A 21,652-nucleotide genomic window follows, 5' to 3' on the forward strand; every position below is an offset into this window, starting at 1 on the left:
AAAAGAGTTCTCTTGTATCATTGGCTCCCATCGTTGGATCTGATGGGTTAATTCGAGTAGGAGGCAGACTCGAACATTCAAACCTATCCGAAGACGCAAAACATCCAGTTCTGCTCCCCTACAATGACACAATTGTAAAAATGATCTTAAGAGAACTACATGAGACCAACATGCATTGCGGTGCCCAAGCCTTGCGCGCCATTGCTAGGCAACAGTATTGGATCATCAATGACAAAACAATGGCAAGAGGCATTGTACATAACTGCGTGCGATGTACCAGAGTCAAGCCCAAATTAATGAGTCAAATCATGGGAAATCTACCGAGCGAGAGAGTCACACAGGCTCGGCCCTTCTTTAACTCTGGAGTAGATTACTGCGGCCCCATATGGATTCATCACAAGATTCGAGGAAAACGTCCCGACAAGGCCTATATCGCAGTGTTCTGTTGCTTCGCCACGAAAGCAATTCATTTGGAGTTGGTAAGCGACCTCACAACAGACGCCTTTTTGGCCGCTCTCCGCCGGTTTCTTGGACGTCGAGGGAAGTGCCAGACGATCCATTGCGATAATGCAACAAATTTTATTGGAGCCAACAATAAATTAAAAGAGCTCGAAACCAGCATCTTCTCAACCAATGCGCAGGACTCCATAGTTCAGCATTGCAACAAAAGAGAAATAAACTTCAAATTCATTCCCCCACGAGCACCATCCTTCGGTGGCCTATGGGAAGCTGCGGTGAAATCCGCAAAACGGCTGCTAGTATCAATTACAGCCACGGCGTCTTTGACGTTTGAAGAACTCAACACTGTGGTCGTTGAAGTTGAAGCGATCCTCAACTCACGGCCGATTACTCCCATGTCATCAGACCCCACTGACGAATCAGCTTTAACGCCAGGACACTTCCTGATTGGAGAACCACTAACTGCTCCTCCTGATACCAACATCATTCCGGGCGGCAAACCATTAGTAAAAAGATGGGAACTGGTATCACGACTGAAGCACGCCTTTTGGAAACAATGGTCATGTGAGTACTTGCAAGAACTTCAGAATCGACACAAATGGAAGCATGCACCTCCGAATATTAAAGAGGGATTGTTAGTCCTTATAAAAGAGGACAACGTGCCTGTAATGAGCTGGCCTATGGGAAGAGTTCTCAAAACATATCCCGGACCGGACAACCTCGTTCGGGTAGTGGATATCAAAACGTCATCTGGAGTATTCAAGAGACCAGTGACTCGGCTAGCGCCACTGTTCCCAGAAGAAATCAACAACAAGCGCCCATTAGACGAGGGCGCCCTCAAGGCGGACCAGTCTGATGAGCCGCCTGTACAACGCAAAAAGGAAACACTCTCATCAATGCCTGTGATTCTAGCGCTTATGTTGTTACTTCCACTAGCCATGGCAACGCCAATTAAGGTAACGGAGTTCAGTAATAAGCCAGGAATATTCTACGAACGGTTGGGAACCACGAGAATGGTAGTGTCAGAATGGACGATGATAGTATACTACGACTTGGATCCCTACTGGAATAATATAAAGGTACTTTCAGGTGGAGTAACGGAACTCGCACACAAATGCCAGGAATTGACCAACGTAGCAGCATGCAGTTCCATCCTAGAACATTTTAAACATATAATTGCAGAACTTGAGGCAGGAAATAACCTGATGCATCACTCTCGGCAACGTAGATCACCGTTTAATGTTGTTGGAACTATGGCCAATTCATTATTCGGTGTACTCGATTCCACATACGCAGAAGAGATGGTCAAAACTATCACTAAGGTGAAGGGTAATGAGAACTTCCTCCTACAGCTGCTTCAGAACCAGACGTCCATTGTTGACTCCACCATCAATTTGGTGCGAAAGGGAAGGTTGGCTACCAACAACCGCTTACGATCTTTGGAACAGCAGATGACCCTCATAAATAAGCAACGAGGACAGTACCAAGGCGCACATTTAGAGCAAGCGTTTATGATCCTCACGACACAATTGAATCTACTTGCAAATGGTTTACAGCGAATGCAGAGTGAGATAACTAATGTATTGACTGATGCTCGCCACAAAACAATCAGTCCAATTTTAATATCACCTACACAGTTACGAGACCAGCTCGACCAAATGCGGGATCATTTACCACCCGACCAGATCTTGCCAGTAGCCACAACGGATGTTGTTCAGCTATACAAAATAATGTATGCGCAAGGCAGTACGACTGATACTCACGCCATTTTTCGAATCACAATACCATTGGTGTCGTCAGAATTATTGGATGTCTTCAGCATCGTGCCCATCCCAATATGGGAATCGAAAGGTTGGACGCTGTACAATCTTCAGACACCGATCATAGCTGTCAATGCCCATAGAGATCGCTTTATTGGGTTTAGTGAAGACGAATTCAAAAGATGCACTTCTATAAAAATTGAGCAGCATATTTGTTTCAATCACTTAACGGCATACAATGTTGACAGTCGATGCGAATTCCAGTTATTTAATAACAAGACTGGAACAGAATGTCACAGAAATCCTGTGCACTCTAGCATGGTGTGGTTGAAAACTCACCAATCTAACCAATGGATCTTCGCGACCAAGGACTCCATGGAACTTCAGGCAGTATGCAGTGGAGTTTCATCAACAGTCAACATAAAGGCGACTGGTATACTGAAATTGCCCATTGGTTGCACAGCACGCAATTTCAATATAAGTTTGACCACATTCGGCACTATGACCACTGAAGTACAAACTTCGTTCAGTCGATTCGGAAATATCTCCGAGCCCCTAAAGCCCATAGAGGAACCATCAGAATTCGGGTTAAGGGCCCAATCACCAAGTATAGACGACACAGAATTAGAGATCCTACAACATCGGTTAGCTGATCTACAAAGAAAAGATGCACCGTACCAACTGGACCACCAGACAACTATGTCATACACAGCATTTGCCATTTCCGTCATCATACTGATACTGATAGGCATTCTCATCATGCGACACAGACGGTCGATTTGGACGCCAAAGCTTAGAGGGACTACAAGAAGTTCAATTCCCGAACCTACCCCAAGACAATTTACTATAGAGCTGGACGACGGTTGAACACCTGTTCAACGGCCGGGAGAATGTTAAGTCATAAGCATTTAATATTTAGGTCACAAGAACACGATTTACACATAACAAAGACACAAGTACAATAAATATATAATAAAGAAAATATTAACCTACATAAAACGATGAACATTAAAAAAGACCAAACACTACAGAAACAACAAACTGAAAAGCAGCAAGAACTGCTGACATTACAAGTTCATGCAACCGACAAAATATTGCAGAATTACACTTTTAAAATTGTTAATTTATCATTTTTATATTTTTGCTATATTTCCATTAATTTACCACTTAAGCAATATCTATGTATCGAATTAGCTATAAATATTGAACCTTTATATGAATAAAATCAGTCTCAGACAAATCTACTCTGAACTCAATAATTTCTCCACGTCCAATTTGTTCAAGTGCAAGTTGCGGCAACAACCCAGCAATCGGTTTATGTACCCTTTGCTTCTATTTAAACATTTCAGATAAACATGAGGTTAGTGAGCATTTCAGACTACTAGAGTCATTAAACAGTCTTTTGCAAAGCGAAGAGCTTTCCCCACAACAGGATGAGCTATTGTTTAATCTGCTCAAACAGTTAGTCTTTACTCGTCCCAGTCCGTGGATTTTTGGTGAGCTTATGTGTGTTTCACACACACAAAGATGTGTGTGAAAAGCCCGAGGAACTGCTTTGTTTCAGATCGCGTTCGATCAGTGTACCGATTTGGACCAGATTCCTACCTTTTGCAAGTCTATGTGGGATTACTGGAACTATGCTTCTTCAGTAAAACTCCTCTCCCGGTCAGCCCAGTCAAGAAATTCTTGGAAGCTCCACGACATACACTTTTTTAAGGCCTCAAAGGGGTGGATTACACATTTGAATAGTTTTGTAATTTTATGATTAGTTTTTTAGGCACTTTAAATGTTAATTAGGGTGTAACTCAGGGTGTAAGTCAGAGGTTGATGTCTGTAAAGATTTTTATCTTGTATTTTCCATTCAAGTAGTTTCTGAGTGATTTTAAAGCCCAGATGATGGCAAGCATCTCTTTCTCATAGGTGGCATAGGTGGCAAGAGAACTCTCTTCGGCTCTCGCCAAGTTCGTAGATATGAATTAGTTACAAGCATCCGTGGTCAAATGAAAATCCTTTTTAAAATCAGGATATTGCAAGATAACTTCGTCAGATAAAAGAGCGGTTTTAATTTGGGCAAAGGATTCTATGGCATCTGTGTTCTTGTCAATAAGTTTTTTTCTGAACTCTTTTTTGGACACTCGTCCGTCTTCCCCTCTTAAAAAAGAGCTAAGGGGCTTAGCGATCTTAGCAAAATCTCTTATAAACCTTCGGTAATATCCGGCTAGTCCAAGAAACGCCCGAATAGTTTTTATCGTTTTTGATTGGGGATATTTGGCAATCGCCATGACCTTGTTCGATATCTTTTTCAGATATAACAAATCCGAGGAATACAACCCCCTTGTGGGAGTTCGTGGTGGTTGTGGTTGACACCCAAATGCGGTGAAAGAGACAGTTATTGTCATTTCGTTGTCATATAGTCGGCCTAACCTTATGAAATCACGCAGAAAGTCACATCGAAAAAAATAATCCATTGAAGGAGGATATTGCAACAGCAGGCAACATAACAACAACACCAGAAAATATATCAAAATATATTATAAATCAAGAAAGGAAAGCTAACTTCGGACGGAGACGAAGTTATGACCTAAGTTAACCCTTGCAGTTAATGTTGTGCCATTTCCGATCGTTCAGTCATATGGCAGCTATAGCATATAGTAGGCCGATCCTTATGAAATTTTAGATAATATATCTTGGCCAAATACAACATGTGTAAAAAGTCCCAATCCTCTAACTTAAAAAACACCAAAGTTATGGCATTTCCAATTATTCAGTTATAGGGCAGCATTATAGTCGACTGATCCCGTCTGTTCCGACTTATATAATGCCTGCAAACAAAAGAAGAATGTGTGCAAAGTTTCTACTCGATAGCTCTAAAACTGAGAAACGAGTTTCAAGTTCTTTGTGCAAAATAATTAGATACGCCAAATTTCATAAGGCAAGGGTATATAAAATTCGGCTCCGCCGAAGTTTGCTTTCCCTTCTTGTCTTCTCAAATTTCGGGAAATTTTCCAAAAAAATGGCGCAAAGCCCATTCAGTGTTGGAAATAGTCCAACACATGTGGCTGTTGAGCTTTAACATTGTGTTGTTAACACCTGTTAAGCATGTTCAAATTTCAAGACTTGATTCCATCCAATCTTAGGGAGCGATTTTAATGCAACTACCGGTATTCGATTAAGCATTCGAGCATTATCTTTCTCGTGATACGCGTGATATTGGCGCCTCACTTATCAATTAAAATCAATGGGGTACTGTAAATTGACTTTCTCAAAATTGTAGGGAGCGATTGGAATGATTTTTGCTCCATATATACTAGAAAAGGTGATACATCGACTTTATCAAAATTTAAACCAATTTTTTGGCCATTTTTTAAATGTATTTTAATGGTATTTTAAGGATGTAGATCCCGCCCAAAGTAAGAAAAAACTATAAATTCTTCAATTCTTAAGAATTCTAGACTTTATTCCGATTCCACCGTTCCACATCAATTATTGCAGAAACAACAAACGTGGTGGAAACAACCGCGGCGGAAACAATAATCGATTTAATTTTCTGGGAATCGTCTCAAGACTGGCTTGTAATTAGTCCAAATAACCTCAAATATCCGATTTATATTCCAATAACATACAGTTCTGGCAACAACTCACTAATTCTGCAATGTATGTAATGTAAAAAATGTATTATCTGAAACTTCCCACCTCAATTCAATGATCAACATTATGCACTCAGTATTGTGATGTATTCGGACTAGAAACCCAAGCGTTCACTACAAATAATTTCTACAAACAAAAACTGAGATTAAGTGATGAAGAACCCGTACCTATAAAAAATTACAGAAATCCTCATAGACAACAAGACGAAATTCAAAAACAAGTCCAAAAACTCATTAACGATAAAATAGTGGAATCCTCTATATCACCTTCCTTCGAATCCTTCACCTTGCTTCCTTTCGAATCTTCCTTAGATCAACTAGGTAGAGCAAAATATTTTTCATGCCTTGACTTAATCTCGGGTTTTCACAGGTTAGCTCCAAACTATTTTCAGAGAATGATCACTATAGCTTTCTCTGGATTGGAACCTTCGCAAGCATTTCTTTATATGGATGACTTAATAGTCATAAGTTGCTTCGAAAAACAAAAGCTCAAAAACTTAAACGATGTCTTCGAGAAATGTAGGCAACACAACCTAAAGTTACATCCTAAAAAAATGTTCATTTTTCATGCACGAAGTCACTTTTCCAAAATTACCCAGTCCCACATGATGTGGACAGTGCTAGAAGATTCGTTGCATTTTGCAATAATTACAGACGTTTTATAAAAAATTGTTCTCAATACTCTCGTCGTATAACAAGATTATGTAGGAAAAATGTAAAATTCGAATGGACAACAGAATGTCTAAACGTCTTCGAACATCTTAAATCAGCATTAATAAATCCAACTCTGTTTCAATACCCAGATTTTAGCAAAGAATGTTACATAATTACAGATGCTAGCAAATACGCTTGTGGAGCAGTCCTAACACAAAATAAAATAAAAATAAAAATGGTATACAGCTTCCAGTTGCATAGGCATCAAGATCCACCAAGATCCATAAATAAGATTATATAGAAACATGACACCCAGCAACACAGCCTGGAACTCCATCAGGGCCGGGCGAATACACGGGCTTAACCTTAAGAAGATGTTAGCACACCACCTTGATCGAGATGGGCAAAATAAAAGGTTGGCTGATTGGATATTATAAGTGTAAGGCTGAGCTGAACTGCTGCTAGGTAAATGCGTAGTTTGAAAAAAACTGTGCAAAGAGATCGGCCATTGCCTGATCAGTGTTCGCATAAGAGTTCTCAAACGTAAGCAGTGCGGGAAAAGATACATGTTTACGCTTAGTGTTTACAAAGTTATAAAACTGCTTCGGATCCTGAGTAAACTGAATCCTGCAGCGGCGAATAAAACTCCTATAACACTCTGCGTTATGTACGGCGAAATTGGACCGAGCTACTAAGTATCTTGAATAACTAACTGTACAGCCAGATAATCTATGTTTGTTTAAAAGTCTACTCATACTATTCTTTAAATTTATAAGGTGCCTCGTAATAAAATTTTTGTAACGCGATGTTTATATCCTCGCATGCCAGTAAATCAGACCAATAAAATTCCAAAATAAACTTATTTAATTTCATAAAGTCAGCCTTACAAAAGAAACGAACTTTCTGAGATTTAATTGTAGACTTAAGGTCACTGAAGTAATTATTTTCGATTGAAACCTCAAGAGTAGGATGATATGGATCCTCAGGGTTAGAAAGGGGCAAAGTTCTGGAAAGACTAATTCCATCAGGATCAGAAACGAAACATAAGTCCAACAGCCGACCTAAAGAATTTCTAACGTGGTTAATTTGTCCGAGTGACATGTCGAACATGCCCGCAGGTATGTCATGGTGGGAGTTAAGCTATAAAGACGGTGAATTATCAAAATTTGACCACATAAGTTCTGGGATATAAAAGTCACCCAGAGCTATCAGCTGGTCACCATCAGACAGACGATCGAAAACCAAACGAATAGCGTACAAATGTTGCCAGTATGTTGGCGGTTCGGACGAAGGTGGTATGAACGAACAGGTAACATACAAAGATTGATCAGACAAAGTGATTTTGATGCAAAGAAATTCAATGTCTCCAAACTCTTGTGATTTTACCTCTTCAGAAAACAATTTGGAGTCTACAGAAATTAGCACTCCTCCTCCCCTTCGCAAAGTTCTATTACATCTAAAAGTGGTGTACCTACTAGGAAAAACTTCGGAGCTTAAGATCTCCGGCTTTAACCAAGTTTCTGTAAATACAATAATGTGAGATGCAAAGAAAGAACTATCAGAATACAGTTTGGGAAGTTTACTACGTAACCCTCTAGTATTCTGATAGGTAAGTGTTAATGAAGACATTAGTTTTTTGAAATTGAGGAAGATGAGGTACAGTACAGTTCCAAATTAAAACGAATGACACTTAAATTAGAGGAATATAATTTTACGGTAGAGTATCTAAAGGGTAAAGATAACTATGTAGCCGATGCGCTTTCTAGAATAACAATAACCGACTTGAAAAATATACAATTAAACAATAAAATAAAATAAATTAAAATTAAATAAATAAGTCACTACCAGAAACCAAAGTAGACAAAAATCCTGCGCAGAAAAGAACAAATATAATTGCATAAGCAATCCATTAGGTTTTTTGATAATATATCGAAATATCAAAATATCGGTTTTTTGTTTTTAATTATATTTTTAATAATATAACGGAATTCCTATATTATTTTTGATATTTTTTCTTTGGTCACTCTCATTTCAATCTTAAAGGTGATTAGTTTGATTGTTGAACTTAATTCTTAATAATATTGAAATTAGTTTGATAGGTTATCATTAACTTGGAAAAATGGATGTGAAATCAAATTACACCAAATTATCTGGCGTAAAGACGAGCGGAAATGCTTCGAATTTGGCGTCGCACTTGCGGAATAAGCATGCCGACATTTTTGCAAAATGCGCCCAAAGAAGGTATGTATGCACATCCCAATGAAAATTGGAGTTTAACACGTGGCTTACAATATATATATTTTCACTTGTTTTAATTTTTAGCTATCAGCGAATATTGAAAAAGTACTTACAATAACTGAATCTTTCAAGACTGCTGCAGCTTTTATTGTGGAGAAAAAAATTTTATATTAAAAAAATTTCAAATGTATCGATATTTTTTTCTTATTTCGCGCGGTTCCCACTGCATACGTACAGCCCACCTCCCGTCCAACCGACCGAGGGACGCTGCCGCATAACGTACGGCTCGAATCGCGGGGATAGATCCGAGAACGTTTAGGAGAAGAGTAGGGGTAAGATATTACGAGGAAGAGTGTTGCATAGATAAGGCGTTTAGTATAAAGGATTTAAGATTGTTAGTGGAGCAAAGTGGCAAGGTGTGGTAGAGACCATTGTAGTCCGAACATAATACCCTGAACGGATCGTGTTGGGCATATGTCGAATTACAATGGCTAAGGAGTAGAGGACGGAAGTTTCTAGTCCTTCTACTAGGAACGTTAAAATTTAAGCGTGTTAGTAAATGCTGACTGTCTACATTACCATATATAAGATTATATAGAAACATAACACCCAGCATCGTTCTACGATTTGTTAATGATGGTAAGTTGATTAATAAAAGTCTACTATGATAAGTGGGAAGGTGAAGATTTGCATCCCAATTAAGTCCCCTAAGGGCGAAAATCAGGAAGTTTTTTTGTACAGATTCAATGTGATCTCGGTGTACTCCATATTGAGGACTCCAGACACACGATCCATACTCAAGAATCGGACGAACCAATGATGTATATAACGTTTTTGTTATGTACGGGTCATTAAATTCTTTTGACCATCTTTTAATAAAGCCAAGCACACCCATAGCTTTATTAACCATGGTAGATATATGGTCGGTAAATTTAAGTTTCAAATCTAAAAGGACTCCCAGATCGTTAACCTGAGTTAATCGTTCTAAAGCGTTCCCATAGAGAAAGTACATAGCCTGGTGAGGACTAGTTCGATAAAAGGACATGAGTTTACATTTCGATCCATTAAGCTTTAGGTTATTTGCAAAACACCAATTTTGAAATTTATCCAAATCGGATTGAAGTCTAGATTGGGCACTAGTGAATTTATACTGAAGACAAAGCTTAACGTCATCAGCGTACATAAGTACGAGTGAATCAGTTAAGGCAAGGGGCAAGTCATTAATAAAAAGTGTAAAAAGTAAGGGTCCAAGATGGCTTCCTTGAGGCACCCCAGATGTGACGCGGACTAGACGCGAGGTAACATCTTTAAAGAAGACACGTTGGGTTCTTCCAGATAAGTAGCTCGAAATCCAGATAAGGAGGTCAGTTGGGAATCCCAAAAGACTGAGTTTACTTATAAGAAGCGAATGGTCGACAGAGTCAAATGCTTTACTGAAGTCAGTGTAAATGACATCTGTTTGTAAGCCATTCCGGAACCCATCCGTGATAAAAGATGTTAGCTCCAGTAAGTTGGTAGTGGTGGAGCGGCGCTTCATGAAGCCATGCTGGCATGGAGATATTATTGAACTACATAGGTGTTGCAAATGTGGAGTGATAAGTTTTTCAAAAAGCTTCGGAATTGCTGACAATTTAGAAATGCCCCTATAATTGGCAGCGTCGGATTTTTTCCCTTTTTTATGAAGAGGAATAATGTAAGATTCCTTCCACATAAGGGGAAAGATCGAAGTCTCCAGCGAAAGATTAAAGAGTTTAAGGAGCGGTTTGCACAGAGCCTCGGCGCAGTTCTTCAGAACACAGCCTGGTACTCCATCGGGGCCTGGCGAATACACGGGCTTGACTTTAAGAAGACCCAATAACACACCACTTTGATCAAAAGAAGGGCAAAATATAAGGTTGGCTGATTGGATATTATAAGTGTAAGGCTGACCTGTACTGGTGCTAGGTGAGTATGTTGTTTGAAAAAACTGTGCAAAGAGATCGGCCATTGCCTGATCAGTGTTCGCATATGAGTTCTCAAACATAAGCATAGGAGGAGAAGATACATGTTTGCGCTTAGTGTTTACAAAGTTATAAAACTGCTTCGGATCCTGATTTTGAAGTGATATTTTTAAATATTATCATCAAATTTTTTTATGGAGGAAATATTATTGATCCGATTTTTTTGCAATTTTCGACACCCCTACAATCCATAGAAAAAGCTTCAAAGCCCAACGTATATGAAGTCATTAATAATGATGAAGTATAGCATAACACACAAGCACCTCCTCGAACCCAACACCCCACGCAACTGCTATCGCTGTCGAACAACTCAAAGTGGCACCGTGGGAATATATCTTTGAAAATGTTTAAATTTATAATTTCAAAAATATGGGAAATTATATATTGAAATCATTAAGAGTAGCGCCGGTGACCGTAATAAAAAATATTAAAGAAACATAAGCTATATTGTCTACATTCCATGATAATCCAATACGAGGTGGACATATAGGCATTACAAAAACCTTGGCCAAGGTCCAGAGGCACTATTACTGGAAAAATATGTCCAAAGATATAAAAGAGTTCATAAAGAAATGTCCTAAATGCCAAAAGTCTAAAACAACAAAACACACTAAGACCCCATTAACTATAACTGAAACTCCGCAAACAGCTTTCGATAGAGTAATTGTGGATGCTGTTGGTCCACTACCAAAATCAAACAATGGAAACGAGTACGCGGTAACACTCATATGCGATTTAACTAATATCATATAAAAAAACCTCTTGACGAGGTAAAGTACCGGTGACGAACCTGCATGCGAAACACAAAATATCTTATATCAATTTTAGTGACGAAAATATACTATATAGGTGTACAATTAAAGTATAGTTATCAATACTTTAATTGTAAGGATAAACATCAAAACTATTTTTTTTTAACTCTATAGATTTTGACATTCAAGAAGGTGGAATAATTAAAAACCTTTCCAAAGACGTAAAGAATTTTTCAATAGCTTCAGTGGATCTGAAGTTATACGTATTTTTAATTTACAAAGGTTTTGGAATTTGGTTAGTTTAAAAATTTTAATTAAAAATTTGCCCAAAAATGTATTTAAAATCCAAAATTGTTTCATAGTTGTGGGAAACCAAATTATTTTAACAAATTAACAGATGAGAGGCCTATCCTTATGAGAGTTCCACTATGTAATAAATTATTAAAAAACAAGAAAGGAAAGCTAACTTCGGGCGGAGCCGAAGTTGATATACCCTTGCAGTTCAGTCGCAGACCGCTAGGTGGCGCCACGCATCTTATATTATTAGATATATAGCGGATCGTATATAGTCGGCCGATCCTTATGAAATTTGGAATATCGAATTATTTTGCTCAAAAAGTAATCTGTACCAAGTCCCATCTTTCTAACTTAAAAAACACCAAAGGTCTGGCATTTCCGATCAATCAGTTATATGGCAGCTATAGGATATAGTCGACCGATCCCGGCCGTTCCGACTTACATACCTGCAAGGAAAAAAAGTATGTGTCCAAAGTTTCAACTCGATAGCTCCAAAACTGAGAGACTAGTTTGCGTAGAAACCGACAGACAGACAGACAGACGGACAGACGGACATGCTCATATCGACTCAGGAGGTGATCCTGATCAAGAAAATATATACTTTATAGGGTCGGAGATGTCTCCTTCACTGCGTTGCACACTTTTGACCAAAATTATAATACCCTCTGCAAGGGTATAAAAAACAAGAAAGGAAAGCTAACTTCAAGCGGAGCCGAAGTTGATATACCCTTGCAGTTAAGCAGAAGCTTATGTTATTATTATATATATCAGATCCTATATAGTTGTCCGATCCTTATGAGAATTTCACCATCAACAAAATTTCTAATAAAAATATTGGAAACAGCCCCAAGCATCTTTAAAAATAGAAAGGTTGTGCCATTTCCGATCGTTCAGTTATATGGCAAGTATAGGATATAGTTGGCCGATTCTTATGAAACATAAGATTAGATTGCCTAAAACGGAAACCATAGATAGTCCCATCACTCTAGCTTCAAAAACAACAAAGTTAAGCCAATTATCCTAATAAAATTTTGCAAATCGGATAAGATTTCCCAAAATGCAATCTGTACTAAGTCCCATCCTTCTAACTTATAAAAAAAAACAAAGTTATGGCATATCCGGCATATATCAATCAATATGGCATATATCAATCATATAATAAACATGTATTATATCTAAAATAAATGCGCAAAGATAAAAAATTAAAAAAAACTGGAAATTTCGTTTTTCCAGTTTTTCTAGTTAAACCAATTGTTGAATGTAACAATTTATTTTGGGTGTGCGATATAAAATAATAAATATTAGAAAAGTATTGGCGGAGTTGGTTTTCCTGTTTTTTTTTAGCTTTTAATCCATGATTTGGGCCAAAACGGTGGTGGCTGCATTTATTTATTTGCATTATATGCCGTCCGACATTTCTTTCAGAAGTTATTCAAGAAATTAGATTTTTACAGCTTTTTCAAAAAGTTGTAGAACAATAATTGCTCATATCATATGAGTCATATGACATTAACAAAAATCTCCAATTTTATTCAGTATTGCAAAGAAAAAAATATAGACAAACAGACCCACTGGCTTCATTTTGAAAAAACTATAAAAATCGAATTTCTTGAATAACTTCTGAAAGAAATGTCGGACCGGGTCGGTTGAAGTACCAATCTTCTGAGTCTTCTCATTAAGACATGAGACACTGAAACATAAAGCAGAATTACATCAAAAGTTGCCATCAAACAACAAAGTTCGAGGTTAGCCGACTGGAGAGCGTCGTTGTTCCTAACACGGAGGGCCTGAGTTCGAGTCCAACTTGAGTCAATGTTTATGTTTTACTTTTTAAGCCCTTTTTTATTTGGATTTTATTTTTAAATATATAAACTAAAATCTGAAAAGATATACTCCATTTTTTTAGGGTATTGACCAAATATATGCAGACTCCAAAAAGCAAAGTTGCCATTCAAATACACACACATGTATAAGTAAATGCAAGCTTCACAGGAGGCTGTACACAATGGGTAGCTGCACTTACAGGACTATATCTTGAGTTAACGGATTTTGCCAGATATGAGCGATATATCAAAAGTTGCGTCATCTCAAAAGCTATCTCCACGTGCTATATAAAAAGGATCAGTCGACCAAATTTTGAAAAACAATTTTTTTTCTTAAAAAAAAGTTTATTTTCAGTGTATTTTTTTTTTGTGTACTATATGAATTTCTTCATTAACAAAGTTTTTTTAATTTTTTGACGTAAGCTTAAGGTATTTCAAAAAGTTGTAGAACAATAGTTGCTCATATGATAGTAACAAACATTTTCCAATTTTTTTCAGGATTTTTAAGATAAAAATAGTGCAAATAGACAAACCGGCGCAAACTGGCTTCATTTTGAAGAAGAAGAAAAAATCGAATTTTTCGAATAACTTCTGAATGAAATGTCGGATCGGGCCGATTGAGATACCAATCGACGGCAGTCTGTGTATTGTTTGAATTTTATTGCCAAAAATAAGTACGGATATTAGATATCTCTAAGCACTAGGCCGCCACTAACGAACAAAATAGTCGTGAATTTATTTAAAATTATTTTTCATTTAATATTGGCGTTTAATTCTGACGCTTGGATATTCATAAATTGTGAAATGTGTCCACCAGCCCCACTTTAGTAATAAAAAAATTTTTTACTTTCACCCTAATTTCTCCCAAACCAATTAACTTTTGGAATATGTTTCGACAAAAATTATCTTATTGAAACAATACCTTTCGATTGGTATATCATTCATTTAGATCGGTTGCCTACAGACAATTTTTAATTCTTCGGCTATATATAGAGTTTCCTCGCGCACGCCTAGGCATGCAGGTCGTCACCTCGTGGACTTCCGTCCACAGTGATATATAGTATAATATTGGGGAAACATGTAAGTGAGCACCTCCAACTATATGATTTCCTATATCTGCATTAGTTTAGCTTCAAACTAAATGAAATGAATCGCTGCCAGAATAATTTCTGCAGCTCCACTTTAATATTTTTGTGTTAAATTTATATTAAATAAAGATTATTTAACTCATTATTTGATTGACAATTTAATGGTGAGTTATATGTGCGATAATAGTATTGATTTTATGCTGTCTGTGTATTGTTTGAATTTTATTGCCAAAAATAAGTACGGATATTAAATATCTCTAAGCACTAGGCCGCCACTAACGAACAAAATAGTCGTGAATTTATTTAAAATTATTTTTCACTTAATATTGGCGTTTAATTCTGACGCTTGGATATTCATAAATTGTGAACTCATTTATATTATTCGTTTTGTCTTTTTGCTTAGACCCTAAATTTTTAGTATTTGCCTCACAATACATTTTTTTATTGCCCCACGCCATTGCTGGGAACCCGATACTGCTGGAGCTCATTTACTTTGTTGCTAGAGCGGCGGCTCCGACCCCGCACACCCTTTGCCATGCCAACTGCCTTCATGGGCAGAATAGCTTCAGCAAGCATTTCTCTACCAGTGCGATTTAACTTGGCCACATATGAGCTCTCCATTCCAGCAGTACAGGAAGAATATACCATACGCTAGTGACTCAGAATCTGATAGTAAAGGGCCCACCGCGTACTAATCCCACAGTAGGAATTGTGGACCCAGAGCAGCTTAAAGTTGTAATTCAGGCCGCGGTTAACCATGCCTTGGCGGAAAGGGTCAACAAAGAGCAGTAATTGCGCCAAGACATAGAGCAGTTGACAGCAGTTGGTGGCAGCGGTGCAAGTCGTGGGCTCTCAATGGGCTCTTAAACCTTGATTTTTGGAGCTTCTGCTTGTCTCTTGGCGGCAAGCGGAAGTAGCAGCATATTACATTTTTAGGAATTATGTTAATAGCTCACGCCATTATCAGGCGGCAGTCATAATTAGGAGTAAGATTAGGGGCCCTGCCGATGCAGTGCTAACCTCGTTCGGCACAATATTGAATTTTGAATCACATAGAGTGAAAAGCGACAGATTCACGTCATCGAGCAGGAGATGGGTACCTTCAGATACGGAAGCCTCACGCTTCTGCAGTACTTTGACAAGGTCGAGAAAAACTCACCTTGCTTACTAATAAGGCAACTATGTCGTACAAAGCATCGGCGGCAAGAATTTTATGAAAAAAATTCCGAGGTGATGCGCTCCGCATTTTTATTTCGGGTCTCAAGCGCAGCCTCTCCGATGCCCTTTTCTCGGCAAAGCCGAAGGACATGCCAACTGCGTTGGCATTGGCTCAAGAAGTGGAATCAAACCACGAGAGGTACACCTTTGCAGCATCGTTCGCGAAGAGCCTGGAGGATAGGGACAGGAAGCAAGTTCCAAAGGCGCAAGATCGCCAACAAACGTCCTATCAAGGGCACTCCCAAGTGAGTGCGGGCAAAAACCCGCACAAAAACAACACAAGGCTCAGGTGCACTCCGCTCCGGGCAGCGACAGGCGTCGTGAAAACACGCCAGAGCCCTAGGATGCTCAAGCCATCTCAAGCGCCGGCCTACCAAAATAGGAAGCCGGCCGGATCCGATCGATCCGGCCCGCACAAAAGGCAGAGGGTAAACCACATTACTCAGGGCCCAAACGAAACCGAAGATTACACCGCCGCAGCTTCAAGCGCGGCACAAGAAGTCAGTGACGATGCTGTCCATGAATATGATTCGGACGCAATTATTTTTTTAGGTGAAAGTCCCTGTCATCCGACGAAGAGTAGCGGGGGTAGATATGAGACTTTTAATAGATACGCGCGCGGCAAAAAGTTTCATCCGTCCATACGAGGGATTGAAAGGTGTCCGCCCAGTAGAATCGCCATTCATGATACATTCGATCCATGGCGTCACCACAATCACTAATAAGTGTTATGTTTCCCTATTTAACTTGAAGGCCACTTTTTTCATATTACCAGATTTGTCCTCGTTTCATGCCATAATTGGTCCTATTAAAACAGGCAGGGGCATCGCTTTGTCTAGCTTCCGGCTACCTCAAATGGGGCTCCGAAGTAGAAAAGTTACAGTTCCAATCGTGCCCCGACGTCACCATTGATTGCTCGGACGCGCCGCCTCTAGTTAAAGAGGCCTTTATCAAAATGCTTGGCGAACGAAAAAAAGCCTTTGCAAACTACCATCAGGACTGTAAGCGAGGAGCCCATTTATGCCAAGCTTTACCCATACCTAATGGGGGCTCCAGATTTGGTCAACAGCGAAATCAAAGAGCTGCTATAAAATGGCATAATACAAAAGTCAAAGTCCCCCTACAATAACCCAATATGGGTAGTAGACAAAAAGGGCACTGACGAAGCGGGCAACCGCAAAATGCGACTCGTGTTGGACTTTCGCAAATTGAACGAGAGGACGATACCCGATCGCTATCCCATGCCAAATATCTCTATGATACTAGGGAATTTAGGCAAAGCCAAATACTTCACGACACTTGAAGTCAAGCTACCACCAGATCACTCTTCGCCGAGTTTCGCCGGCTTCCGTTTGGTTTGAAGAATGCTGCCAGCGTCTTCCAAAGAACCATCGACGACATACTGCGAGAGCAGATTGGCAAATTTTGCTATGTCTTTGTTGAGATGATATCGTTACGTTAAGAACGTTAGTTTCTTGGGCTTTATTGTCACTAATAAAGGTGCCACAACTGACCCAGAAAAAAACCAAGGCCATACAGGAATTCTTCAGCTATCCCGACTACAAGAAGGCGTTCAATCTAACGATGGATGCCTCGGCACATGGCATCGGCGCAGTACTGTCCCAAGAGGGAAGACCCATTACTATGATATCTAGGACCCTGAAGGACCGAGAGGTTAACTACGCTACCAACGAAAGGGAGCTGTTAGCCATAGTTTGGGCACTGGCCAAATTACGCCATTACTTATATGCAGTAAAAGATATAAATATCTATACTGACCACCAACCGCTGACGTTCGCAGTAGCGGAATCCAATCCGAATGCGAAAATCAAGCAATGGAAAGCCCGCATCGACTAGTCCGGTGCCAAAATGTTTTACAAGCCCGGCAAAGAAAACCTCGTTGCGGATGCCCTCTCAAGACAGCAACTTAACGTTCTGGGAGAGGAAGAAGCTTTTTCTAGCGCAGCCACAATTCACAGTGAGCTGTCGCTCACCCACACACTACGGATAAGCCCATGAATTGCTTTCAAAACCATATAACTCTGGAGGAGCCACGCTTTCCGTCGAAACGCAGCTTCGTACTCTTTGGAAACAAGAGACGACATAGCATCGACTTCACTTGCAAAGGGTCATTGCTCGAAGAGCTCGCGGATATTATCGTTCCTAAAAGCGTAAACGCCATTCATTGCGATTTGCATACGCTAGCAATGATACATGACGAATTGGTTCTGCAATTCCCGGCTACCAAATTTTGGCACTGCAAAAACCGCGTGACGGATATTTTTGCAGTTGCTGAGAGGCGAGAAGTCCTCACCGTTGAGCACAACAGGGCTCACAGATCGGCCCAAGACTACTTCCCAAAAATGGCTAAACTAGCAAGCGAAATAGTCGCTAATTGTAGGACATGCGCTAAGGCGAAGTATGACAGACACCCCAAAAAGCATGAGCTTGGTGATACACTACTCCCATCTCATTTAGGAGAAATGCTACACATAGACATTTTCTCCACGGAGAAAAAATATTTCCTTACGTGCATTGACAAATTCTCGAAATTTGCCATGGTCCAACCAATTCCCTCTAGAAACAAGAGGACCTGAAACCGGCATTACTACTGCTGACGAACAATTGATAATTTTTAAAATATGGGCAATTATATATTGAAATCATTGAGAGCAGCGCTACTCAACCCGGTGACCTTATAAAAAATTAATAAAGAAAAAGAAGCTATATTATCTATATTCCTTGATGATCCAATACAAGGTGGTCACACAGGCATTACAAAAACCTTGACCAAGGTCCAGAGACACTATTACTGGAAAAATATGTCCAAATATATAAAAGATTACATAAAGAAATGTCCTAAATGCCAAAAGTCTAAAAAAACAAAACACACTAAGACCCCATTAACTATAACTGAAACTCCGCACAGAGCACACTGACAATGGAATCATCAAATCAAACAATGGAAACGAGTACGCGGTAACACTTATTTTGCCCAAAGAGGAATCCCTTGAAACTCCCATCCTTCTAACTTGAAAAACAACCAAGTTAGGGCATTTCCGATCAATCAGTTATATGGCAGCTATAGGATACCGACTATAGGTTCCGACTTATATACTGCCTGCAAAGGAAAGATGGGTGTGTGCAAAGTTTCAACTCGATAGCTTTAAAACTGAGGGACTAGTTTGCGTAGAAACAGACTGACGGACAGACGGTCAGACGGACAGACGGTCAGACGGACAGACGGACATGCTTATATCGACTCAGGAGGCGATCCTGATCAAGAATATATATACTTTATAGGGTCGGAGATTTCTCCTTCACTGCGTTGCACACTTTTGACCAAAATTATAATACCCTCTGCAAGGGTATAAAAACAATAAGTACATAAAGATAGTGTTTGGTGATTGATCCTTTTCAATGACTTTTTTCTTTTTTTTCCAAAATAATAATTGTTAGAAAACGTTATAAAGTGTTTATTTATTTGCATATGAAACGGAGTGCTAGAAAGCTCCGATTTAGAATGCATATGCACTGAGATAGAGAGTACAAGTGGGCCCGCCTTTTAGCATTGGACGGGCGAAAGCTCGTTAACTTAATGAGAAGGATAAAATAAAGCCGAGCAGCCGAGAGGAGTCAGCTTGCGACTAACAACAGCGATGAGAAAAATTATTATATGCTAATCTATAATTATTACATTTATATATATATGTTACATTTATATTGAATTTATGCAGTTGCTGCTGCCTAACCCGACATACTCCCCCCAGTTGAGGCCTGTCCTTCAACTTCATCCTTAAGGGGCAATAGGTAAAGCTTGGTCACTGCGAGCTTGGTAGTTCCAGAAGCGGTTCTAACCACCGCCACTCGACGCACTCCATCCCGACCAGGGACTAGATCCAGAATTCTAGCCAACGGCCACTTCATGGGGGGTAGGTTCTCGTCCTTGACTAGCACCACATCGTTAATCGCCAAGGCAGGGCCGGACGCACGCCATTTGGAGCGCTGCTGAAGAAGGCTTAAATACTCCTCCTTCCATAGGGCCCAGAAAGACTACTGCAGGAAAGACACACGCTGCCAGCTGTCCATACGGTTGAAATTCAGCTTTGTGACATCAGGCTCGATAAAACTGACTGACGGACCACCAGCTAAAAAATGGGATGGCGTTAGAACATCAAGGTCTGCAGGATCCTCTGAAAGAGGCAATAAAGGCCGTGAGTTTATGGCAGCACCAATGTGACAAAGCAGAGTTCGCAGCTCGTCAATCCAAGAACTGAGGATCCAACAGCCCGGTAAAATTGATGCTTTGCAGTTTTGACAGCCGCTTCCCAGAGTCCACCAAAATGCGGAGATTGAGGAGGAATAAAATGCCACTCGATGGACTCAATCGCGCAAAACTCCAGAAGCGCTCGTTGATGCTCATCGCTTATGAAGAGGTGGAGCAGCTCCTTTAGCTCGTTTTTAGCTCCAACAAAATTGGTCGCATTGTCAGACCAAATGTGCTGAGGCTTTCGCCGAGTGCATATAAACCGTTTTAAAGCATGTAAAAACGCAGATGTGGATAGATCCTTTACAAGCTCTAAGTGCACGGCTTTAGTAGCAAAGGAAATGAAAACACTCACGTAACATTTTACGGGAGCTTTATTGCGAACTTCTGGCTTATAGTAAAATGGGCCGCAAAAATCCACACCAGTCACTCCGAAGACTTGGCAACCGCTGACTCCTCCCCCCGATCGGCCAGTATTGGGATCGAATAATAGCCAGCAGAGCCAGATGAAAATCAACAATTATAGCCCGAGTAACTGGATGGCTTCTAGGCAATATAATTGGATGACGACTATCAAAATCAAATGTACGACGTCCACGCGCAACAGGCCAAACTTATATAAAAAAGGAGAGGATGTGGCAAGTATGCTGGCTGACGAAATTTCCTTTCCATTCTGAAGCGCCTTTATGTCATCCCAAAAATACACACGCTGCCCCAGAAGCAATAGTAGGTGGGTTCCAGCCTTGATGTCGCTTGCAGTGACAACCTTGTAACGGACTTGCTGTGAGAACTTGTGCACATAAGCAAACACACGCTGCAGTGCTGGAAAAGAGTTGGCGTACTTTCAACCAGCTGTCACGTCAACGTACGGGGATTTGATTAGCAGAACCCTTGCCCTTAGCTCCAGAGTGGGTTTTTCAGATAGCACCGCTGCAGGCCACTGGTCTTGAAGTCCAAGAAGAAACGCAGGACCATCGGACCACAGGTTGTCAGTAACTAACTCCTTGGGAAGAGCACCACGCGAGAGGATGTCTGCCGGGTTCAAAGACGTAGGAAAGTAAAGGAACATAACGCCATTCCATCGTTCTGGTCAATTCCTGGATTGTTGAAACTCAATTGACGACGAAAACATTAAAACAAGCGGGCTCCTCCCGAATCTAGGACACAGCAGAATCGCACCAGCAGAAATACCTCCCATCGTAGACCTTCAACTGAGCTACTTCCGACATAAGGCATAGCTTCTGAAGAAAAATCTTCGCCTTCGTAATGACAAGTCCAACAAGCCCTATCGGATCATAAAGCCGGGCGATTGAAGAGAGGATGAGGCGCCTAGTGGGCTTCGAGGGTGACTGGAGCCGTTCAAACGAAAATAGCAAGCGATCAGTAGAAGGATCCCAAGCTAGGCCAAGAGTCTTCGTAAAGTTGCTGCCAGCTTTGGTTGGATCAGAC

Source organism: Drosophila ananassae, unplaced genomic scaffold, assembly GCF_017639315.1.
Source record: "Drosophila ananassae strain 14024-0371.13 unplaced genomic scaffold, ASM1763931v2 tig00000114, whole genome shotgun sequence".
In the NCBI taxonomy this organism is placed as follows: domain Eukaryota; kingdom Metazoa; phylum Arthropoda; class Insecta; order Diptera; family Drosophilidae; genus Drosophila; species Drosophila ananassae.